Below are 26,858 nucleotides of genomic sequence, written 5' to 3' on the forward strand. Positions count from 1 at the left end.
TATGTGTAATCTGATAAAAGTCTTGTATTCTGAATATATGAAGAACTCTCAAATTCAAATAAAAAAATAAATAAGCACATAAAACAAGCAGATAACAACTACAAACTGAACAAATCCAAATCAACAACCTTCAGCCTCTGGAGAGTCAAAAAACAAAGCAGATTTAGGAGAGGAAATAAAACTTTGAAAAAGCAACTGGCATAGCACACATTTGCCATTTTTATAAATTTTGCCTGAGAGCAGACAAGAGTTAAGATATGGCAGGGAACAGTTAAAATTCTAGTAGAAAACCTGTGTTGTTGTTTTTGAGACAGAATTCTTGCTCTGTCATCCATGCTAGAGTGCAGTGGCATGGTGTGATCATGGCTCACTGCAGTCTGACATCCTGAGCTCAAGCGATCCTCCTGCCTCAGCCAACCAATAGCTGGGACTACAGGTACACACCACCAGGCCCAGCTAATTTGTTTGTATATTTGTAGAGACAGGGTTTCACCATGTTGCCCAGACTGGTCTCGAATTCCCAAAATCAAGTGATCCACCTGCCTTGGCCTCTCAAAGTGCAGGAATTATAGGTGTGAACTGCCACACCCAGCCAAAACCTGACATTTTTATATTCCAAACAATCCAATAGAGTCAGGGACAACAGCAGCCATTGGAGAGTGAAGAAGGACTCCTAGAAAGGAGAACACCAGGGAAAAGAATCCTCCAACTAAACATAAAGTTTGTCCAAGTCTCTGGTTGACTCCTAAACCATGTATGTGCGGCAGAGGCCAATACAGACTGTAGCTGGTTTACAAGACCTGAGATTTGATCTGCTGCTATTCACCACGGGCCAGAAAACATTTGCAGTTTGAGTCTAACCAAGTTAGTTGATTTCTAAAACAAAAACATCATGACTCTTTGAAGGAACATAACAAAATTTCAAGTCTTTACAACTTGATATTCACAATGTTCAGCACATAATCTAAAATCATTAAAAATATACAGAATCAAGAAATTATAGGTCATTCTTAAGAGAAAATGCAATCAAAAGAAGAAAAGTAAAACCATAATTTAAATGTTGGAATTATTAGGCAATGAATTTTAAAAGTTTTTTTTAAATAATAAGTCAAGGAATATTATAGTAGGTGAAAATATAGAACATTTAGCATAGAAAAATAAAATTAAACAAAATATCGAATAGAAATGCTAGAACAACTCATTAGGAAAACTGATATGACTAAGGAAAAAGTTAATGAACTTGGATTTTGCTCTTCAAAATATACTAATAAAAAGACAAGCCACAGGATAGAAAAATTATTTCATATATACATAATATATATAACACATATTCTATAATATAAATATTACATATATGTATATAATAATGACAAAAGTCTTATATTCTGAATATATGAAGAACTCTTAAAAAGACAAATGGGTAACTAAAAATGAGCAAAAACTTTGAACAAAAACTTTACAAGAGAAGACATACAAATGGTCACTAAGCACATAAAATAAATCTTCCTTGATAATTAATTATCAAGGAAATGCTAATTAAAACCACAATGAGATACAAAGCCCTTAGCTTAGGATGGTTAAAATTAAAAAGGCTCATAATACTAAGTGTTGGCAAATGGCAAAACAACCAGTACTCTCATATACTCCTGGTGGGAACCCAAAATGGTGCAAACACTGTGGAAAGTTGTTTGGCAGTTCCTTCCAAAGTTACACATGAACCTGCAGTATTCCATGGTACAATTTACTCTGTACATTCGACATTATATGTTCTATAGCTATTCTATTCATTTTTGTTCACCCAAGAGAAATAAAAGCATATGTCCACATAGAACTCATACACAAATGCTCACAGTGCATCTACTCACACTAACCAAAACCTGGAAAGAACCTGGATGTCTGTTAATAGGTAAATAGAGAAACAAATTCATAAACGCATATGAAGGAATAGCACTCAGCATGAAAAGAAATGAACTACTTTTTGCCCAACAAGAAGCACAAATATGAAAATCTGCTGCGAGAAAGAAGCCACACACAAGATTACATGCTCTGTGATCTCATTACATATTCTAGAAAACAAAAACTAATCCACTTTGTAAAAAGACACGTGGATGCCTGGAATTGAGGGTGAAGGGGGGGTAGTCAACGAAGAGACAATGACAACTTTGAAGACAATGAAAATATTTTTTGTCTCAATTTTGGCAGTGGTTTCATGAGTGTATACATCTTTAAAACTCATCAAATTGTGTACTTTAAGTGGAAAGTTTATTGCACGTAAATTATTTCTTAATAAGGCTGGTAATAAACACAAAGGGCAAACTAAGAAATGCTTATCACAACAACATAACACACTTGTCTATTTCTTGCATTTTTAAGAGTCCACACAAGTGAATATGAAAAATAAGTGACTCAATAAGCAAATGAGCAAAATATATTAAAAATCATTTATAGAAAATATAGTATGAATGGCATTTTAAGAAGTACTCTTTTTCACTCAGTAGTTAAAAAATACAAAGAAAAACTAAAAAAAAAAAAAAAAAAGAAAATCTGTGAGATACCATATTAAATTGTTCACTGAATGGGCAAAATTAAAGGTTGGTGATGGTCCAGAGAGTGGGAGAGCCAGTCTCATACACTGCACATTATAAATTGATGCAGCGTTTTTGAATGGCAATTTGGCAATAGCCGTTCAAATTGCATGTCCAGAGGCTTTGACCAAGAAATTCTATAGCTGGGAATATACTATTCAAATTTACCATTGTACATATACAGAGATGTTCATGGAGGCATTGCTTGTAACAGCAAAAATCGGAAACAACATGGAGTCAATGAGAGACTAGTTATACAAAGTATGACACATGAAGTGACAGAATACTATTTTGTCATTGAAAAGAACATTGCTCATTAATATGTCTTAACATGAAAAAAAATCAGTAAATGATGTTATTAAGTAAAACAACAAAGCAAAACAAAAAAAGCAAGCTTCACAAAATGCATACAGTGTAATTTGGGTAAAGTAAAAGATATATATCTATATTTACTAGATATTTGTATGTATACATATATGTATGAGCATATATGTATACATACAAATATCTATATCTATATCTATTATAGATATATGCATTGTATCTATATACAGATATTATATATCTAGATATAGAGATATATAGATATTATATATAGATACAATGTATATATACTATACATACTATATATATGTATTTTACTATGTATATCTATAGATATCTAGATATATAGACTATATTCACAGCTATTCTATTTATAGATATCTATATATCTATAGATATATATGGTAAAATACATATATAGATATAGATATAAAATATATAGATCTATAGATATAGATATCTATAGATCTATAAATATATATAGTAAAATACATATACATAGTATGTATAGTAAATATACAATGTATATATAGTAAAATATATATTTGTATGTATATATTTGTACATATATACATATGTGTGATCATATACATATATTTGTATGTGTATACCCCTCATATGGGGTGTCAGCATACTTGTACACATACAAATATATTACATTGATAGAGACATTGTCAAGAAACACACACACCATTAATGGTGATTACTCTGGTGGAGAGAAATGATGAGAGGGAGGGAGTTCTAGTTTAAGAAATCCACATCTACTCTGAGTTACAAAGCTTTTCTTCTAAATTTTCTTCCAACGATTTGAAAATCATTGCACTTTTCATTATTTAATTCATATATAATTTGGTATTGTATATATTATATATTGTAGCAAGTAGGAATTCAGTTTTATATGACTATATTCACAGCTATTCTATCCTATTATCACTATCATTCAAAACTTCTACTGAATTTTAATTTTTAAAAACTTCTTCAATTTATGTTTTTTACTTTTTTTTTCTTTTTGAGACAAAGTCTCTCTCTGTTGCCTAGGCTTGAGTGCAGTGGCAAGATCATGACTCACTGCAGCCTTAACCTCCTAGGCTCAACCAATCCTCCCAGCTTAGTCTCCCAAGTAGCTGAGACTATAGGTGTGCACCACCACATCCAGCCGTTTTGAATGTTTTTTTTTTTTTTTTGCAGAAACAGGTTTCTGCCATGTTGCCCAGCCTTTGTTTTTGACTTTTAAAGATAATTCTAGTATTGTTTTACAGATGCATTACATTATTAGATCATCTTTGAGAATACTAATTAGAATTATAAAAATATCTTCGGGGGTTAGGTTATCCGTTTATTCTGGTCTCTTCTATGATACAGGTTTTTTCCTTGTGTTTCTCTTCTATGATACAGGCTTTCCTTACACATTCAGTGGTCCTTGGGGATTCTGTCACACATCTGAATGAAGCCTGGATGGCAGCTGTGTGGATCTGGATGGAACCTGTCCACGGCAGGCTTCTCGGAGAAAGCAGGTAGGGGTGCATCGATGATCGCTCTGCTGCCCACCCCATAAATACCAGAGTGGGAAGAATTTTAATCTAAGGTGCTTCCACTCATTCACATTCCCTGTATTCAGGGTCATACTGATGTTTTTCTTTTTTTTTTGAAAGAGAGTATTTCTTTGATCTTTCGGCCTGAGGGTAATTGCTAGGATGCCTATGCTTCACCTCTGGAGGTTGTAGAGAGGGAGAGTTCAGACTTCTAATTATTTCCCCTATCTTTAGCTACATATCTCACTTCTGGTCTCTAGAGTGAATCTCTCTTGCCTTCTCCAGAGAAGATTGTCATTTCTACCACTTTGGAGCCCTCAGTGTGTTAGGCTGCGGCTTCCTCAACTTCATTTCATTTGTTATTGCTCTTGCACCCATTTTAAATTTCAGAAATGTATAGATGTTTTGTCTGCTATATCACTCCTCCTATTCTCTTTGCTTTTGAAGTGAAAGAGTTCCCTGATACCCCTGGCAAGATGTGTGACAGGGGCGTGGCTCACCTGTTGAGTCACTGCTACTGCTCAGACCCCTTATGGGACAAGGAGCTCGCAGACAGATGAAGGAGGCCAAGTGGCATGTGTTACAGTGTTCCCTTTTAGCCTTGCCATTTGCCCACAGGTTGAGTGTTAACCAACTCAATGGACCCTCTGCCTTGCTGCAAGCACAGAGGGCCATTGTGACTGCCTTCTGTACCCTGAGCTCTTGTCCAGTGTCCCATAAAAATTGGGATATACATAGACTCAAAGGATGAATGCAGGAGTTTCACTGAGTGGTGGAGATGGCTCTCAGTGGGATGGATGGGGAGGCAAAAGGGGGAATGGAATGGGAAGGTGATCTTCCCTTGGAGTTGGGCCATCCAGTGGCAAAACTCATCTCCGAACAACCCCAGCCAAACTCCTTTCCGCATTCAGATGTTCCTCCTCTTCTTTCTTTCTCTGCTGTGTCATTCTGTCATTTGTCTGCTTGTATCATCTCTTTGTGTGCTGGTATGCTCTGGAGCCTGGGGATTGGGAACACCAGACTCCAGAGCATACCAGCAGACAAGGAGACGATACAAGGGTATTATTGTCTTGTATACAAGGGTATCTTGGGTACAGGATAGGGGTCATGATGAGCCAAAAGGCAACTTTTTGGGTGAGAAAACAGGTATGCCTGTTCTCATTTAGGGTGGCAGGTATCCAGGCTTGAGAGTGGCTTTTGCTGGGGGACTGCCCTCTTCTACCCAATATTTCCCTGTCTCCTACCCATATCATTTTTATGGTTTTATCTCAGGTTTATACCTTTACTATAACTTTAATTTGAAGGAAGAAGAAGTAAATGCACTTTCTCAATTATCACCTTTACCTGGAAGCCCAAGAACTAAGTGTTAAGTCAAGCAGTGTTGGCTGTCATTTGAGACAGCATCATTACGTGGTGGTGAAAGGCATCCAGGAGAAATTGCCAAAAAGCTTCTATTAAAATAAAAAACTAGGGTGCAAAAGAGAAAAATGTCACTGCATTGGGGATGTCACTGGAAACCCATGGAAGAACAGTTTACTTATATTGATGGGAGTGGAATCCACATTTTAAGAGTATGAGAAGTTAGTAATGTCCACCAAGGAGTGGCAACTTTAACTGGTCAATCTTGTCCCTAAATACTAGCTGACACTCTGATAGCAAACCTTACTTCTGACCCCTCTTTTTGAACCCTTTGTAAGTAGTTGCCTTTTCCCTTCCTGAGACCTCCCAGATACTGATTTGAAGTTTGTTTTTCTATTTTTATTTTTGCTCAGTATATAGGCAAATGCATCCTATATCCAGGTTCTATTTTGTCTGCTACTACCACAGGGTAAGCCTGAGTGTCATCTACCACCGCCTCCCCTATGACTGCGCACGACACACAAGCTGATCAGGCTGGCACTCTTACCCATCTGGTTCTGATCCCATGAGAGGCAACTGAGGACACAGTGAAGCAGTGAAAAAAGAGTGAGTATAGGTGTAAATACATCAGAGTAATAATGTGATTATAATTTCCTTAAGGGCAGCAAGAAGGTCTTGTTTTTCTTTCCACCCTTAAGAACTTATCAAGCACAATAAGCACTAATTAAGCCAAATTCAATTGCATAGACCATTTTCTACCTCTGCAGTACTTAAAAGCACCAACTACATAACCCTCTCAGCACACCTACAAGACAGGCAATTATAAATTCGTCTCATCCTAAATACTGAGTAAAGGCAGAACACACATTCTTCCATTTGAGGTTATCTCATACATCTTAATGTGTCTTTTAGCCAACAATATTAAATATAACCATTATTCTATTTTTATTAATTTCTTCCACAGATGTTCATGGAGTACCCATCATGACCCATCACTGCTGTAGGCACTGAGAATACAGCAGTGTAAAAACACAAACAAAATCCCTGCCATTGTGGAGCTTACATTGTGTTTAGATGAAGGTGATCCATGCAACATCAAAATGGCAGCTTTTTACACATTTTCAAATTATTTCAATTTTTTTATTTTGAAGGGAAAGGGATTCACTGATCCTTGGACAAAAAAGAATCCACAAAGCTGTGCCTCTTAACCACGATCACAAATTTGCTTTCCAAGCAAAGCTGTCATGGTTGGTGACTTGGGCATCAGATCAGTGTCCCAAGAGAAAGGTAAAATTCTTGAGGAGAATAACTGTGCCTAAAAGCCCCATCCTTCAGGGGTGCCCATGATGTTTAGTAGCAAATCAACTCATTCACACAGGTTTTGTAGATGTCTACAAGCTACAACAACAGAGAGCAGGTACTGACTTATTGCTGAGTTAATGGCCCGGTTCTCCACATGGCCCAATATGCAGTATAATCTTGAAGTACTGTGATTCAAAGTGACTGTAAAGCCTCAGAAAATAGCCCAAACTTTTATTTTATCCTGCTAAAGTTGATTTGGCTTTATCTTATCCTTGTAACTTTACAAGGATTATCAGTGATCCAGTCACAGGCATAGCTACTATATTATACAAATAAAATCAAAATTGCCTAGCCCTTCTCAAGCTGTACAGTTTACATACTTCCTATTTCTCACAAATGTACAAATTTAAAAGGAACTAATTAAGATTAACCAGAAATAGACTTTTAAAAGAATCATACTTTTTTCCTCCATATCATTTTAATTTTTGTCAGTCATAATGCACCCCAAAACAATTAACTCACAAAATATAGTGACTCTAAAGTTATATTAGCTTTTATCTCTACTGTTACTGTGTTTATGTTCAAAAATATGAAACTATAAATCATAAATAATAGACTTATCTTATGAAAACGAAATGTCACTGTTTATTTGGCTCCCAATCATGGCAAAAATAAATAAGGAGATGGAGGGAAAGAGGAATCAGATCTATATAGGGTAATGCATTCCCTTTTTCCATTTATCTTATCATGTCAGCTCATATCCTGCAAAAATGTTGCCATTAAATTGTAAGGAGGAGAATCTGACAATATAATCTTGGAGGCAACTAAAAACAAATTCAATCAACTGAGAACAAGGGTGACTAATAAACTCCAATGAGAATTAAGAATCCGTTCAAGAAGCAGGATACACATTGATGGATTGCTTGAAAATATGACTATCGTTCCCTAAAAAGTCTATTCATATCACGCTCTTTAGATGTCTGAATTTTCGCAACAGTTCCCAGAAACCAAGCAAAGGTGATCATACAAGTAGAATGTATTAATTGCATCTCCCATGGTGGAGGAGCAGGCAGGGCTTGGGGGACTGACATTACATGTATATCAGGCAAAAGAACAAGAAATGGAAGAAAATAAGGGTAGCTGAGGACATGTTCTCTCATTTCTCTTTGCTTGCTGGTAGATGACCATCTGTTTCCCATCTATAGAAAATAAATAATGCAATCAGAGTAGGAATTCAGGTGGGTAAAGGGACTAGCTGTATATTTTCACATCTTGTTTTGTTTTGTTTTAAGAGATGGGGTCTTGCTATGTTGCCCAGGTTGGCCTTGGACTCCTGGACTAAAGCAATCCTCCTGCCTCACCCTTCTGATCAGCTGAAACTACAGGTGCGTGTCATGGAACTGGGCAGAATAGCAGATCCAGATAAAATAAACTTTCTGCTATCTTAGAATTCTGGAGGATATGATTCTCTTCTATCATGATCATGGCATGTCCAGAAGCATTGAGTTATATTTCAGACACCTGGACTATATGAGGTTTAGGGACTTGTAAAAGAGACCCTGACTAGTTCACACTTTATGGGCAGACCCATCTAATGGAATGGGATTCCTTAAACATGCCAGACTCACAACAGAGGTAATGTGGTCCCTGAAAGAAAATCAGCAACATGAAGAAACAAATCTGGCAAAGTGGATTGATCTAAAAGTTAAAGCAGAATTTGCAAGAGACTGATGATTCCCAATCACCGTGACTCCCATGTCATCATCTCTTTCTTCCCCTCCCAGAAAGGAGAGATAAATGGCAGAGATCAGTCATTCTCAAACTTTAAGGAACGTAAGAATCAACTGAGGCTCTTGTTAAAAATACAGATTCTGATTCAATAGGTCAGGGAACAGAGGGAGAGAAGGCCTGAGCGTCAGTACTTTTCATACTTCCCAAGTGACGCTAATGTTGTTGGTACATGCACCACACTCTGAGAGGCAAAGGTCAAGAAGATTGCTGGGTCACATAGGATAATCCATCCACTGTTGGGACCCTTTGTGAAAGGCTGTCAGAAAAGCAGAAGGGATTTTCCTTGGGCTGGAAGGTAGAAGATTTACAGTAGTCATAAATGCAGAAGAGGACTACACTGCTCAAGGCAGCTGGGAGGCATGAGCATAGGTAGTTCACAGAAGATCTGTAGAAAGTAAAATGGGTGAGGGCTCAAGACTTAGTGTCAGAATGACTTGAGTTACAATCCATCTTCCTAGCTATGTAATCTTAGGCCAGCTGTTCCACATCTTTGAGTCTGTTTCATGTAAAATGTGTTAATAACTGTACTTACCATCAATAATTGTTGTTGATTATTGTGAGGATTAAATGAGGTAATGTAGGAACAGTCCTGATACCCGCTGAGCGCACAAGAATGCAGTTGTTGGTTATTTGCCTTTTGACTCTCAACTTCATTTTCAACCTTCCCGCCTGAAAGTAATGCTACCCAGACCCCCAGCGAGTTAGTTCGTGTTTAACCTCTGTTAACCAATGGGAGATACTGGAGGAGGAATTAAAGTCGGGAGAAACAATAGGTCATATTTTTTTTCTTCCTTTTTTTTTCCTGGCTCTGGAAGTGACAGTAGTCGAATCCCAAAAGCCTTAGAAATGTGAGCTCATTGACTCTGATTGCAGCAGCTGCCATCGCAGTGAAAATGGCAAGCGACTGTAGGTGACTGCCAGGTGCTGCATTCGTGCATGGTCATGGCAGCTGCAGCAGCAGAAACAAATACCTATGGGCTCCAGAAGTCTCTGCAGCAACAGCAACACTGGGCTCCAGGGCTCCTGAGGGTCAGCAGGAGTGCAGGCACATTGGTGGTGGTTTTGATAACAGCTGTGATACTAAACACTGCAACACTCTGAGCAGCATAGCCCTGGTGGGGTCCATGAAACACCACTATCTCTTTTGTCCCTTGGCTTTAGCGGGGTAGAGGCTACTCAGGGATTAATCTCCAAATAACATCTCATCTTCTCTCTTCTTGATTATCTAGTCCTTCCAATACTTTTGTAAATAATTCCCTTTGTTAAATTCTCTTTGTTTGAAATAACTAGAGTTATTTCTATTTTCCCGACTAGACACTGACAAGGACTATAATTATTATTGGCAGTGATGATGTTTTTGAGCTGCGGTAAGGTGGGCAAGAGAAGTAACCATGGCTACTGAACCTTGGTCCATAGGAGGTTTGTAGCCTGAAATCACATTTTGTCCTTCCCCGCTCCTCTCAAATCCTCCTCTAAAAACACACACATTTCCAGATGTTATAATTCCAAGATTTCTGGTTATAATGGCAGATTTTTGAAATGAAACATATGATATCAGACTTAAAATAATAGAAAGACTGGTAACTAGAATGACGAAATTCTCCCATAAAACTTAGTGAAAGAAAGAAACAAAAAAATTTTGAAAATAAAGGAAATTTGAGAGCCAGTGAGGAGTCCAAGCATCCATCATGAGTCTCAGGGTGAGAGAACAATAAAAGAAAGGAGCGTACATTATAAAAATAATATGAAAAAAATTAGCAGATCTGACGGGCATGAGATTCCAGATTATAAGATTTCCTTGTGTACTTAGATCACACAATTATTAAATTGCAGAAAATCCTGTTAAAGAGAAGATTCTGAAATCTTTCAGAGAGAGAATATATCACATATAAAAGATCAAAGATTATAATGACATCGAACTTCTTGAAGCAACATTGGAAGCTGGCAAGCAGTGGAATAACTTACTTGGAAGCTAAACAGGAAATAATTTTGAAAATTATTTTAATTGCATATAATAATTCTTTTATATAGTTACTATATTAATCATTTTATGCATAAACTGAATTATAAATCCAGCATGAGAGTCAAGACCATAAATCCAGTGCGATGGCTGCCTTTTGATGCAGAAGACCTCAAAAAGTGTTCCTTCAACTGGCCGTTTTTAGAAAGCCACTAAAGGTTGTACTCAAATAAATCAGAGAGTAAAACAAGAGAAAAAAAAAAAACCCTGCTATCTAGAGGAAAATGTATTGCCCTAGATTGGATGGTCCAAGAGGGGACTCAGAGACAGAGATTGGAGTGCCAGCAGGGTGATGGAAGAAGTGCAAGGGGGAAGAAAAGGCAACTAACAAGCGCGTTACCAAGCAAGGCACCACTGTGGGCAATCAGATCGTGATTCTGTTGGGGGACTTCTGGGAAACAGGGTGGATCACATGGCTCAGAATTATCCCTTGCAAAGGACAAAGGAGATAGGTTTATATCCATCTTGCCAATCATTTATTTAGAGCAATTCCCAGAGGGGGTTAATTCTCAGGTGCTTTCAACTCCTTTATGTGAGTGGGCAAGGCAGGCCCTAGGGGGCAAGAAAGTCCTCAAGACAAGAAATGCAGTGCCAGCAGTTGGAAGTTGGACAGATATGTGCACCAGGCACTATCAGTGACACACATCAATCCACTCACATTCCACTGGTGAGGACTAGCCACAGGGGCCCACCTACGTGCTAAAGAGGTTGGAACATGTAGTCCTGGTAGGACAGTCTTTTTCTCTAACAGTTACAGACTGTGGACAATGGGTTTGGGGTGTACAGTGGGGGCAGGGTGTCAGTCATTGATGAGCAGCTATCTTCTGCCACAGATGATTTACTCTTTTACCCACTGACAGCCACTAAAATGGAATTAGTGCCACTGGGAGGTATGTGATATCATCCCTGCTCTCAGTTTTTTCATTCTAAGTTGATTTTGCTTCATCAGAAGATACAACTAATGACATAGCACTTTTTCTCACTCTAAGCTCTAGTTAGCCTCAAGAATAGCGTATGTAAATCCCAGGAACCCATTCAGTTCAATTTAGTTTAATTCAACAAATAATGATGAAGTCCTTCTGTGCTGTGGACATTGGACATACAATGATAAATAGGACACTTTGTCACCTTCTAAATTCAAAGTGCAGGGAACTAATCATTCCAAATGGTATCTGACACTGGTGACCTACCTTATTCATGTGCCTCAGGGCATTTTTTGTGATATAGGTGATTCCTAATTATCAAAATAACACCTTGATGTTCAGCAAAACATCTAAAATCTCATATGCAGGAAAACTACTCATCTGCCAGTACCCAGATCGAACGTCATCTTTGAGCAAACCTGCTCCGAGGAATTCCAAATGCAATTACCGACTTCTTTCTAAGTGTTCCATAGTACTCTGTGGATAACTATAGAAAAGTTCTGGATTGTATTTTAGTCATATTTTTGCTTCAAAATTTTCTCCAAAAAAAAAAAAAAAACCAAAAAACCATTTAAGCTTCCCTAGGGCTGGAACTTACCTGTTCTTCATTGTTTTCCAAGCACCTAGCATAAAGTATACATAATATACACCCTTATATGAATTAGAAATGAATGAAGTAGGATTCACCTTTTTTTTTTTTAATTTTTATACTTGGAATCAACCAGTGACTACTGTTAGAAATTCACCTAGATCTTGATGCTGGGCATTTTTTTAGAAAAGGTTGCATTTTAAAATGTTTTCTGTAGGTGTCTATGAAGAATGCTCTCTGTAAGGCATTTTACTCAATTGCTAGTACCATTTATCTGTGAATATTTAATGCTAATTGATAATGAATAATGGATGCTAGATTATCATGATTAACATACTGGGTACTTTTAGTTTAGAAATCTAGTAGGTATATACAGAAAAATACTCCCTGAAAGTTCGCAATCTCATGCTGGAAATTCTGGGTCCTCACCCAGTTCTACCACTCAGTAGTTATTTGGCCTTGGCAAGCCATTTAACTCCCTTCAGTCCCCATTTCCTCTTCCATAAAATCCAGAGGATAATAGTTATACAGTCAAAGTAAGAATTTTAAAAACTGTAAATCTTTTTTAACTATCCAAAAACTGCTCAAATATTAGCTCCCGTGCTGGGAGTTAAACAAAGAAATATCTACATAATCTCTCTTAGGCAGCTTATAGTTGTGTTATAAATCAACATGAGAAAGACAAATAGCTCTTTAGATAACTCTCCGAAGGGTACAAGCATTTAGGTTGCAGAAAAAGAAATCTAAGTGGCCAAAACCACATGAAAAGACACACAGTCTCACCCTAAATTTTAAAAATGCAAATCCAAACAATGAAATCTTTTTTCCACTGACTAGATTGCAAAAAGTTAATAATTTTATAACACCTAAGTGTCCATGATGATATGTAAAAGGAAACACGTTTAAACACTGTTGAAGGAAACAAAATCACTATAAATAATTTTCAAGGAGAAGTCAGCATAGCTGTCAAAGCACCAACGTGTTTTAAGAGTCAATACTCGTGATCCACAGTTCTACTGCTGGGAATTTATGCTACGGAGACACTCAGAAACAATAATGTATGTAAAAATTATGCATGGCATCATTTATAATAAAAACTGCTAGTAATCTGAATGCCTATGATTAGGGTTAGCTTAAATAAATAATGGTTCTTGCAAACAATAAATCAAGCACTCCTCAGACATTAAAAACAATTAGCTATCTCTATGTATGTGTATAGGTTGTGGTAACAGTAACTACTGACACTGATTCCAGAATGTCAGTGTCTTAACGTGATGAAATTTGATATTTTCACTCATGTTATAGCCCAATGCAAGTGCTCTGGTCACAGGTTAGGGAGTTTAAGGGTATGTGCTCACCTCAGTCCTGCAGACATCCAGGCTGATGGAGGCTCTACCACCTTCAACATCTGGATTTCATGGTTGTCCTGATCATCAACATCCTGCTGACAGAAAATGGGGAGAAGATTGTGAATGGATATTTTTATGGACCTGATGTGGAAGAGGCACACATCACTTCCACTCCGATTCTACTGGCTAGAACTCACTCAGCTGGCCACACCTAACTGCTACGGAGTATTAGAAGTATGGTCCATTGTGAACCTAGGAAGGAGAGGAGATAGATTTGATGACAAAGACCAACTGACAAGGTCTGCCACGATATTTTAATGTCTGTCAACTTTGAAGATAGAGAGTTAAGAAAAAAATGCAATGTCCAGAATAGCATATGCCCATATGTGTGTAAGGGTATAGATTCCATGTCTTTAGATTTTTAAAAAGATATATGCCAATATGCCACCATGTTTTTAGAAAGGCATATACAAATGCATGTATTTTGTTTTTATATATGTATACTCAAGAAAATAACAAGTGGTTGTTTTGATGAGTGAGACTAAGGTTGTGGTGGGGAAAGAGACTTTACTTTTTCTTATACTTTTCTTCTTGGTTACAGTTTTAAAAATTATGTGTGTATGATTTGTATTTTTAAAAATGTTTTTAAGCAATGACAAAAATATCCCACTATAGACGCATGACTACTATCCCCATCTTAATTATAACATAATGCATTTATAAATAAAAGCCATATCCATCTATCAATGGAGAAAGTGCTTCATAAATATTGAACAAATTAAAGAATTAATGAAGAAATTGTATAAGTGATATAAAGTTAAAAAAATTCAACTAAGCAAAGAACCAGTAGGTTTTACGATTGCCATGGAAATCTTCTTGAAAGATACAGGATTCGAATTATGTCCTGAAGTATGCCTTAATTTGGAACAGTTAACTTTTGTATGAATACTAGCACAGCGTATTGGGAAGCAAGACTATCCAAGCCTTAGAATTTTTTTAAAAAAGACACAGGCAGCATTCTATATTTCTAGAATCATTTTGTGTTTGCCAAGTTCTAATCGTCCATTACTTGGTTTCCCTCTTTCACAGCCTTTAAAACATTATATCTTCCTCCTCTGTCTTTTTATTTTATTTTTGGCCCTCAATATGACCAAGATTTTTCATTCTTGTCCTGTTTTCTAGGTACCTGCTCATTTGTTATTTCTTGCCATCCCCTGGGCCTCTACTTCCTCTTGTATGAGACTTCCTGCCTTTATGGGCATCATCTTTCTGTGGTCCATTACCAGGAAAGGGGCTTTGGGACTTCCACATTCACTGCTTTCTCTTGCCTTCAAACCTCCTGCTTGTAATCATGTGAGTGATGCAATTTTACTGAAAGAGGCATATTTCCCTTCACTTCAAAAACCTTTGTTTTGTGTACGATAGTTAAAAAAATATGTACAAGGTTATGACTATTGTATTTTATCAGCTAGAAGTAAGGAAATTATGTGGGGAGAAATGTTGGCTTGTAAAAGATATTATACTGCTTTCTGCTTTTGCTCTATATCCTGCAGGTAAACTGACTGATATTTTAATTTCCTCAGACTCTTTTGAAAGCTCTCTAAATGAATGTTCTGAAGAAAATATATAACTTTGGTTATCATACTTTATGGTTATTACTATGTACACATTAAATGTGAATTAATGCAATAAAACAGTGCATTTCACATAAAAATACTATGAATTCCACTGCTGCCACTGACATAACACATGTATCAATGTAATTACGGGTTACAAATCTTTGCCAAGAGAGGAAGTAACATTTATTTGATATTCACTTATTGTGAGAATTCAAAACAAGTAAGGCACTTCGATCCTGCACTTGCATCTGATCCATTTCCCTTACTGGAGGTGCCTTTTAGGAAATTAGCATTTGCTTTAGACTTATCTTTAATTTGATAACAGGTGGTGGTACTGGAAATGTTTAGGTAAGACTAGCATCAGTGACAATCCACATGCCACTAGAAATGAATAACTCTCACCACTGAAATTTAAGGAGATTCTGATATCTTCTCCAGATGTAATCAATTTTTACAAGGTATTTTACAGTCTTAATATCATACTAGTTAGACAAATAATAGGGACATTACAGTAAATTGTTAGGTGCTAGCCTACAACAGACACTAACAATAAATGCATTTACAGACATTCAATTTGGAATTTGCGTGTGTGTGTATATATATGTATACATATATATGTATTCAATTTGGAATTTGCACACGTGTGTATATGTGTGTATACATATGTATACACACACGCAAATTTCAAATTGAATATATATACACATATACACACACACAAATTCCACTTTAAATGAACTATCCAAACTTCATTAAAAATAGTGTTTATCCATAAATGAATTTCATGCATTTTGAGGAAGGAAAAAAATGCTCAGGCAATATTTAGAATCATAAACTACAAGATCATATTTAAAGATTATTATTTAGAGGCAAATCCTAACTGTGAAAAAATTTCATGTCCCCTATAGCACCTAGGACAAAAAGTGGGTACTAATAAGTACTAACTGGCATGATTTCTCAGAACTTCTAATTTTTACTCCCTGCTATAGCTAGTTTACTCTACCAAAACTTAGCCACTGTGGCTATGAATATGAGGGCACGTATGTATGTACGCATGCCGCATGCCACAAGAAAAAGAGTGTATTTTTATCAGAATTTGTCTCTCCTAATTACATATTGGTCCACATAAGTGATCCTTCTCCCATCTCCTTCACTTCCTTCAACTTCACTAATAGGGTATTTCTCTATGTTCAGGCACTGGGCAGAGAAGACTTGACTTCAAGGAAGTGGCTTAGCCCCTGGTCTAGGGATGAGCATAAGCCTAGTTTAGGACAATGTAATATAAGTGAGTATCTTCTGAGAAAGAATTTCCCTCTTTAATAAGAGAGGGTTTGGGAGGCCAAGGCGGGCGGATCACCTGAGGTCGGGAGTTCAAGACCAGCCTGACCAACGTGGAGAAACCCTGTCTCTACTAAAAATACAAAATTAGCTGGGTGTGGTGGCACATGCCTGGAATCCCAGTTACTAGGGAGGCTAAGGCAGGAGAATCGCGTGAACCTGGGAGGCAGAGGTTGTGGTGAGCCAAGATCTCACCATTGCATTTGCACTCCAGCCTGGGCAACAAGAGTGAAACTCCATCTCAAATAAAAAAAAGAGAGAGGGGTTACATGAGGAAAAGTGCTCTTTGCAACATAACCTCCTATGTATGTCCTGCCTTTGAATCTGTGTCAGGTGGAACTACATGCTTTCAACTATGGCTGCTATCTTGAAACAGTTAGAAAGACCAAGAGACATCAACCCAGCATCTTGACATCGTTCAGTCCCAAAGTCATCCAGCAGCTGCCTGCCTCTGGATTTCTTAGTACACAAGACAAGTAGATGATTCTTTTTATACATTATTGCTGGTTTGTAAAACATTATTTAAGTATCTATTTGAAGTTTCTGGTAATTTCATAAATTGAAACCAGCCATCTGGGTTGTGTGATAATTTTTCTAGCAGTGTTGAGATGAGTCAGTAAAGATGTGAGGAATGAGAAATTTTGGGTTCAACAAGAACTGGGGTTCTATTGGGTAAGTACAAAAAAGGGAGAAGGAAATGGAATTCAGAGTGCTTGCAGAAAAGGTGATTCTAATGAGAATCAGGGAATCTAAGCAAGATTAAGAGGAAAGTGAACACGGAGGGGTCAAATGAGGTCTTAATGAGGTGAGGGAAGTCTTGCAGAGGGCATGTTGGAGTGAATAGAATGAAAATATAGGAGAGCGTTGTTAGACATAGAATGCTGGAAACTGAAATAAGAAGTGGCAGCCCTAGAGTTCATAGATGGACTTTTGGGAGCCAGCAGTTTTGAAATGTGTTTATGGAGTTTAAGAAATTTATTTTCCAGGTCCAGCCCGTGTCTAACTGAAATTTCTCTTCACCCTGTACACTTGACAGCTGAAAAAACCATATTATGGGAGCAATAATTGGTCAAAATTTACAAAATAAAGTACTGTTTTAGTGTGGGGGAAAAAAAGAAGTGGAGGCTTTACAGATGATAAGTCAGAAAACCACTTTGGAGATAGGGAGGTCAAAACCCAGAGAGATCAAGTTGATATAAAAGAGAATGAACACACACACACACACACAAACACGATCTCATTCATAAGTGGATAATATACTTAAACATTCTTATGCCATCCTCTCTTATATCCATGTCCTCCCAATCTCTGCCTATTCTGTGCCCTGTGAGGCTGATATCTATATGCTGCATCACTCAGGAACCCGACTCCAGTTGGGTTTAACCAAGGAAAGTCAAGGGGAAACAAAAGCTGGAGTATTTCTCTCTCTCCCCTATCCCTTCTTGACTTGGTTCTGGCAGTGGCTGAGTAGCAGGGTTACAGTTCCTGAAGGAGGCGAGGTGAGTGTTCCTCTCTCAGAGCTCCAAGCCATCTGCAGGTTCCTATAACACATCGCCCTCATCGTTGTGCCTTGCAGCCTAGAGGTGGCAATGGCTTCACGCAGCCTTCATTCCCCATTTGTTCTCATAACTTAGATTATACCCCTTCAAATGTTTCCTTCATTTAACTTTCTTCAATTAAACTTTGAGTGTGGTACATATCTTCTCCAGGACCCAAGCTATTTCATTCAATTTCACAAATTGACTGTGAAAAAATTTACACATTTTAATTTACAAAATAGTCAACAATAGAAGAAAATATCTTTAGGAAAGTGCCAAATGTTTTGATATCTAATATAAAATAATGAGATAGTAAACAATATTTTGGACTATAATTGAACTGTGAAGTTTTTAGAGTTAGAATTATCTTTAACAATTACAACCCATTCTAAATTATTCATTTTGTAACTATTTTTTTCAATACAGAGAGGTTAAATGGAAAATTTGGGGGGAAAATTTTGTCAAGTAGACAATACTATTTTAATTTGCTCAGATGACCTTTGTGAAATGTGAAACCTTACAACCTTCTTATTCCCAAGCTAATTTTATCTGGCAAAGTAAACTGTATTATTTGTAAAGTAGAACTTAACAAAATCTAAAATTTTACTCAGGGAAGATACACTGAAACTGCTGATCTTTTAACTTGTCCTAATTTCTTCATCAATTGCTTCTTTCCTGTGAGATATTTCTGGAATTCCTAGATTCATATTTAAAGATCATCTAAAAATTTCTTTAATTTACCATTTTACAAAAATAACCCTGTTTACAGATGATTTTATAAAAGTAATGCCATTACCCAGAGGCCCGTGGAAAGGCATAGTTACATGTAATCCTATGCAGCTACTCAAGGTTGTTATATCTCCACAGAAGATACCTCTGTAAAGATGAAGCTCTGATAGGAATATTCACATATATTAGGAGACAGAAGAATAAATACCAGGTCTTATCTTTTGCATTTGTACAAGCAGCAGAAAATATTTAACAACAAACGTTCTTATTTCCATTTGTTACACAATGCTTTTAACAATATATTATCATCGCTCATATACCAAGAGATTGCCATTGATGCTATGTGTCAGGAAGATGCTTTTCTGATGACCTTTAAATACCACAATCCCAAGTGATGATGCAGAATGACTTTCTTTTATCCCAAGACCTTCTTTAAAAAATTCAAATGCTTTGGGGTATGTCATTGGGCCAATGATTCAGTGTTATATCTTTTGCAAGATGTTAGAGGAAGGAAAGGCTGTTAAACCTTGAATGTCAGTTGTTACCTTTTACTAAGCTATTTTTACCTTATCTATTTGTAACATTTTTCTTCTAAAGAGCACAAAAGACTATATGCAAAAGCATACAAAGAATCCCCAATACTCCAAACTACTGAGAAAAGGTAGGATTTTTTTTTCTTTTGGGTTGAGGGAGCTGTGCACAAATATGAAAGCTGTTGAAAACAAATCATCCCCTATGATGATGCCAATGAGGAAAAATTTCAAACTAGACTGTCCCATCTGTTAGGTGCAACATTTCACAAATGAATCCATGACACTCATCAAGCCATACTCAGATCAGATTCTTACACTCCCAACAGGTGACTTTGATATTGAGCCAACAGTCAGTACATACATACCACTTGAGAGGGGTATTTCTCCCACATTATTTGTGTAAGTCATGGGATTATCAAAAGGGCTGATTTTCTTTCTTCCAAAATCCCTATTTCCATTATTTCCCAGAATTCTTCTCAGGGAAGATACTGTGTGTATTTGAAAAAGATCCTTTATTAAATTACTTAAGGTTAAGAGAAAACCTGAAAGGCAAACTAGAAAGAATAAATGGTCAACAAATGTCTTCGAAGAAGTGGAGAAGGGGTGTTAGAACTAAGGGGCATTATAATTGCTGAGCACTGTGTTCCGTGGGGCTCACACGTACTGGAGTAGATCAGAATTTACCAACTCAGTAGGGAAGACTGTAAGCATTTTCTATGGTTTGAATGGGTCCCCTCCAAAGTTCAGATGTTGCCAGTGTTATAGCCTTAAGAGGTAGGGCCTTTAAGAGATGATTAGGCCATGAGGGAGGAGCCCGCATAAATGGGATTTAGGCCTTTGTAAAAGAGGTTTCATGCAACACTAAGCCTGCTTGCTCACTGGCCTCCATGTGACGATACTTCATTCCTCCCCTCCAGAGGATACAGCATCAAGGCACCATCTTAGGAGCAGAGAGCAGGCTTCACCAAACCTGCTGGCACCTTGATCTTGGAATTCCCAACTTCTAGAACTGTAAGAAAATAAATTCCTATAGTTTATAAATTACCCAGTCTAGGTATTTTGTTATAGCAGCACAAAATAGCTAAGACATTGTTTAAATAAAATGCAGGAAATAAGAAGGGACTATAAAAGACAGTTGTTTAATGGGATTTGTGAAGACCATGAGCGATGTAATGTAAATATCACTGTAATGTGCATTGTAAACCCTCTCCTCTCCTATGAAATCAACATAATATTTTGCACAACTTAATAATAATATTGATGTGATTGAATTATCCAAGGGGGATGTAAGGAATAGTGGATCCAAGGCAAAAGCAGAGATATTTTGACATTTCAAAATTTTTCAGAGAAAGAAAGGGATTCACTTCTTTAGGAACTTTTTCTCTGCTTTTCTGTGCTAAGTAAGTGTTCGCTTTGTTTTTTCATGATAGTACAAGGAACTTCTAGTTTCTACTTGGGATGTAGAAAGCTGGGAAGAGCTGTGCCTCCAAGCTTATAATAACAATGCGAAAAGTGAAACAAGTTAATTACATTTCTTGAATGCATCAGAAAGCTGATATTGCTGGAAACCAATCATCCAAAATATAAGGAGAGGCCAATGCCTGTTGAGAGAGATGAGATGTGAAGTACTTGCTTATCTGGAGCAGACACAGTTAGATATTAGGAAGAATAATTGAGCTAGAATAGTTAACAACCTGGTGGAGGCTGAGTAGGGGTTGGTGAGAGATTGTGGAACCATAAGACATGAAAATAAAGCAGTCCTCCCTTATCTTCAAGGGATATGTTCCAAGGTCCCCAGCAGATGCCTGAAACTACAGATAGTACTAAACCCTATATATACTATGTTTTTCCTATACATACATGCCTATACATACAAGGTTAATTTATATATTAGGCAGAGTTGCATTTAACAACTAATAATAAAATAGAACAGTTATAACAATATACTATAATAATAGTTACACAAATATGGTCTCTCTCTATATAGATATAGACTATGGTTGATAGCTGAAACCAAAGAAAGTAAAACCACAGATAAGGACTCCTGTATAAGGGAGTTCATACTCTCTGTCTTGCAAGCTTTTATCCATGGATCTCACAGCTTCTCAAAAAGATTGGTAAGAGTTTCAAGAGAGCATGCCTGATGGTGTTGTGGTGAGGTTCTGAGAAAGGAAAACAGCAGCCACTGTGGGAAAAGCATATATCCAACCTGGAACTTCTTTCCTATCTCTTTTGTGGGGAAAAAAAAGCCAAAATCTATGGAGTGAAAGACAACCAATCCTCTTGCCCTGAGGCAATTTAAAATATAAAAATACATTTTAGCCTAAGAAGGAAACAAAGAATAAAACCCTGTACCCTTGGAGAAAGACCAGGAATATGTGCTGGATCTGGAACTACAGTTAAGAAATGGAGAGGAATATTAAAAATGTTATACCTGAGGGCCAGGCATAGTGGCTCATGCCTGTAATCCCAACACTATGGGAGGTCAAGGTGAACTGATCACTTGAAGTCAGGAATTTGTGACCAGCTTGGCCAACAATGTGAAACCTCATCTGTACTAAAAATACAAAAATTAGCAGGACATGGTGGGAGGTGCCTGTAATCCCAACTACTCAGGAGGCTGAGCCAGGAGAATCATTTGAACCTGGAAGGTGGAGGTTGCAGTGAGCTGAGATCATGTCCCTGTACTCCAATAGGGGCAACAGAGTGAGACCCTGTCTCAAAAATAAAATAATAATAATAATAAAAGAATGTTATACCTGAGACCTGAGACACAGCACTTGCCTAAGACTTAGAGTGAACCAGAACACTGGGCTAACAAGCATTAATTTTAAAAGTAATAATAGAAAACCACTGGAATTTCAAAGTGCAAAGGGAAGATCTAAAGCTAAGGATGAAACAGAAATTAAGTAAAACCCACTGACAAACCAGCTGCTACTCAAAACACAAGATATCATTAGAAGAATATGCAACCTGTTTAACACTGAGAGTAATGATAGTAACAAGAAACCTGAAGTAAATCCCTACTCCTGGCTGAATTAATTTAAACATATACATTAAAGAATCAGCAGGAAGGAAAAACAGAGGTCTAACAAAAGAAAAAGCATGCCCATTTGTAAACATAAATGCTATTTACCTTAGACTCTATTGCCCAACACAAGATGTCTCATTTTCAACAAAAAAATCAAGAGGTACAAAAAGGCAAGACAAAACAATACAGTGCCAAGAGACAAAGCAGTCAGCAAAACCAGACTCAGATGACACTGATGTTGAAACTTAAAGGTAAATTAAAATATCTATGATTAATATGTTAAAGACTAATGTAACAGGAGAAGACATGCATGATTTGATGGGAAATTCCAACAGAGATTCAAAACTGTAAGAAATAATTAAATGAAAATGCTTGAAATGAAAACACAGTAACAGATGAAGAATGTCCTCAACAGGCTCATAAGTAGACTTGATATAGACTAGGAAAGAACCAGTGAAGTGGAAGAAAGTCATTAGAAATTATCCAAACTGAAGCTGAAAAAAAGTGTGAAAATAAAAATAGAACATTCACAAGTTATAGAATAATTCCAGTCCAATAAACTAATAAGGATAAGGCAGAGAAAGTGGATCAAAAGAAATATTTGAAAAAATGATGGCATAGAATTTTCCAGAATTAATTACTGATGCTAAACCACAGATCAAAATATGTCAGAGAATACTGAGTAAGATAAATATTGCAAAAATACACTTATGCATATTAGTCAAACTGCTGAAGACAAAAGACAAAGAGAAGTTCTTAAAGCAGTTGGGAAAGGGGGAACCCTTTACATATACAAGAACACAGATGAGATGTGGAGCCATCTTCCTTCCAGAAACCACCCAAGCCAGATTACAATGATGAGACATTTTATAGTGCAGAAAGAATGATTTACCTGTTAAAAGAAAAGTTTACCCAGAATTTATAGCCAGTGAATATAATTTTCAAAAATGAAGTAGGAAAAACCTGGAGAAATACTTTCTCAGACAAATACTAAGGGAATTCATTTTAGTGTAGAAAACCTATACAAAAATAAATGGCAAAGAAAAAAAGTTATTCAGGAAGAAGAAAGATGATACCAAACAGAAATTTAGATCTAAACAAAAAAATAAATCACATCATATTAGAGATGAAATAAATGAAAGTAAATAAAATTCATTTGTTCTTATTTTTAATGGTTCTAAAATAACTAATTGTTTTGACCAATGGTAGCAATGTAGTGTGTAATTAAGGAAAAAAATGTAAAATATATCACAGTAATAACAGAAAGTTTGGGGAGGAGGAATTGGGAGTCTACTATTTAAGATTCTTAAAGTCCTTAAATTAAACATTAAGCAGTATAAAATTATTTGAAGATAGACTCCAATTAAAGTTGCATTGTATAAATCCTACACCAACTCCTGAACAATTTTACAAGAGGTATATGTAATAAGTCAAGAGTTGAGATAAAATAGAATAACAAATGCCTGATTATTCTGCCAAGAGAAGGAAAAAAAAAAACAGGGGAGGAAAAAAACAAAGGATTAATGAAAGAAATCAATTATAGGTATCAAGAGGATAGATATTGACCTAATCATATCAATGATTATATTTAGTGTGAATGGTCTAAATATACAAATTAAGTAAGAGATTGTCAGATTGGGTATAAAAGGAAGCTCCAATGATGTAATGTTGATATGGTTTGGTTCTGTGGCCCCACACAAATCTCATCTCAAATTGTATTCCCCACATGTCAAGGGTGGGAGGTAACTGGATCATCAGAGCAGTTTACTCCATGCTGTTACCATGACAGTGAGTGAATTCTCATGAGATCTGATAGTTTTATAAGTGTTTGAGAGTTGCTCCTTCACATGCTCACACCCTCTCCTGCCACCTTGTGAAGAAGGTGCCTGCTTTACCTTCTGCCATGATTGTAAGTTTCCTGAGGCCTCCCAAACCATGGGGAACAGTGGCTCAATTAAATCTCTTTTGTTTATAAATTATGCAGTCTCAGGTAGTATCTTTATATTAATAGCAGTGTGAAGATGGACTAATGTAACTCTTTACAAGATATCCACTTTAAATAGAGAGGTAAAGATAGGTAAAACATAAAAGAATAAGAAAACTATACCATGCAAACACTAATCAAAAGAAAGATGTAGTAGCTATATTAAGATCAAAGTGGACTTCAGATCAAAAAAGATGATCAGAAATAAGCATTACAGAATGATAAAAAGGTCAACTTTTCATGAATTATATCAATTTTATATCAGCATACACCTAACAAGAGTTTCAAAATGCATGAAGATTGCTCAAGTTGAAAATAGATACACACAAACCCACAATAATACATGTTGCAATATTCTCCTCTTAGTAATTGATGAAAAAGTAGAAAGAAAATCAATAAAGATATAGAAGAGCTAAATAACACTATCAACCAACTTGATGTTAACTGATATTTATAGAATACTCCAGCCAACAACAGCAGACTGTACATTGTTTTCAAGTGTTTGGGACATTCATCAAGATAGATCATCTTGTGTCATAAATGAGCCTTAACAAATTGAAAAAATTCAAAATCATAGCAAGTTTAGTTTTTGAACAATAATATAACTAAGCCAGGAATCAGTAACAGAAATATATCTGGAAAATCTTTGAATATTTGTAAAACAAACACATTTTTTAATAGCCCATGGCTCAAAGACGACATTTTGAGAAAATTTGAAAATATTTGACTTAATAAAATAAAAATTAAACATATTAATTTTTGCATTAACTGTAGTGCATAGAGAGATCTTTATAGCATAAAATCCTTACATTGAAAAGGAAGAAAAGGGGTTTGTTGATTAAGATGGTGGAAAGGAGGCAGGACTAGCTTGCAGCTTCTGCTTGGACAGACAGAGTGACATGTGGAGACTCACATCACGAACTTTTGCTCCAAGGACTACTGCCAAGGACCACTGCAGGAACATACCAGGAAAGCCAAGAGAATACACAGATGGTTTGAAGGAACTGGCTCCCTGTGACACTAAAAAACTGTGAGTCTCCTTGCTTTCTCAATGGGAGTGGGAGGGTGGGGCTCATGGTCTGGGGTAAGTTCTTAGCCCTGGCTACTGGCTGCCTGGAAATAGACTCAGTAGTGTTGGGATGCATGGTGGGAGTGAGATTGGCCTTTAGGACTGTAAGCTACATGGAAGTGGGGTGAGGCCTGTGACTGCTAGCTCTCCCCCACTTCCCTGGTTACCTGTGTGACTCAGCAGAGGCAGCCATAATACCCCTGGAAATATAACTCCATTGGACTGGGAACCACTCCCTTAGCCTCCACAGCTGTAGCAGCAAACCCTTTCCAAGGAAAGGCTGAGCTCAGACATGTCAATCTCTGCCCCCACCTGGTGGTCTTTCTCTACCTACCCTGTAGCTGAAGACAAAGGTCATAATCTCTTGGGAGTTCTATGGCCCTGCCCACCACGTAAGAAACCTGAATACTTAACCAGATGTCCCTAGGCCAAGTTTGCGTCCTCCCTATGGGAATGCAACTGATGCACTCTTGAAAGCGCCACCTCCTGGCTGGAAGCCACCCAACACAATACCAGGGCACTAAACAAAAACAACCAAGGACCCTCGCAGAGTCCACTTCATTCCCCTGCTAACTCCATGGGAGCTACAACCTGAAGACGTATTACATCACAGGACTCTTGGCAGACACTCCCCAGTACCAACCTGAAGCCTGGTAGCTCTACTTGCTGGCTAGATCAAGAAGAGCAAAAACGATCACTATAATTTGGCTCTCAGGAAGCCTCATTCCTAGGGGAAGGAGGAGTACACCACATCAAGAGAGCACCCCATGGGACAAAATAATCTGAACAGCAGCCCTTGACTCCCAGATCTTCCCTCTGATGTAGTGTACTTAAATGAGAAGGAACCAGAAAAACAATTCAGGTAATATGACAAAACAAGGTTCTTTAACACTTTCAAAAGATCATGCCAGCTCACCAGCAATGAATCCAAACCAAGATGAAATCTCTGAGTTGCCAGAAAAAGAATTCAGAAGGTTATTAAGTTAATAGAGGAGGTGTGAGAGAAAGGTGTAGTCCAACTTAAAGAAATAAAAAACATGGCACAGGATATGAAAAGAAAATTCTTCAGTGAAATAGACAGATAAAAACAATCACAACTTCTGGATATCAAGGACACATTTAGAGAAATGCAAAATGTAATAGAAAGTCTCAGCAACAGAATTGAACAAGCCAAAAAAAGAACTTCATAGCTTGAAGACAGGCTTTCAAATTAACCCAATCAGTCAAAGACAGATTTTTTTTT

General features: G+C 37.0%; 1 protein-coding gene across 1 annotated transcript in view; it reads right to left on the reverse strand.

The window, feature by feature from the left end:
- RARB (retinoic acid receptor beta) overlaps positions 1 to 13,866 on the reverse strand; it is a 777,639-nt gene extending 763,773 nt beyond the window's left edge. Inside the window, exon 1 of the mRNA XM_064378607.1 lies at positions 13,784 to 13,866. The gene's annotated coding sequence lies outside the window, so the exon portion shown is untranslated. The remainder of the gene's footprint in view (positions 1 to 13,783) is intronic.
- Between the last annotated feature and the right edge of the window lie 12,992 nt (positions 13,867 to 26,858).

Source organism: Aotus nancymaae, unplaced genomic scaffold, assembly GCF_030222135.1.
Source record: "Aotus nancymaae isolate 86718 unplaced genomic scaffold, 86718_ANA_hifiasm-v0.15.2.pri h1tg000019l, whole genome shotgun sequence".
NCBI lineage: Eukaryota > Metazoa > Chordata > Mammalia > Primates > Aotidae > Aotus > Aotus nancymaae.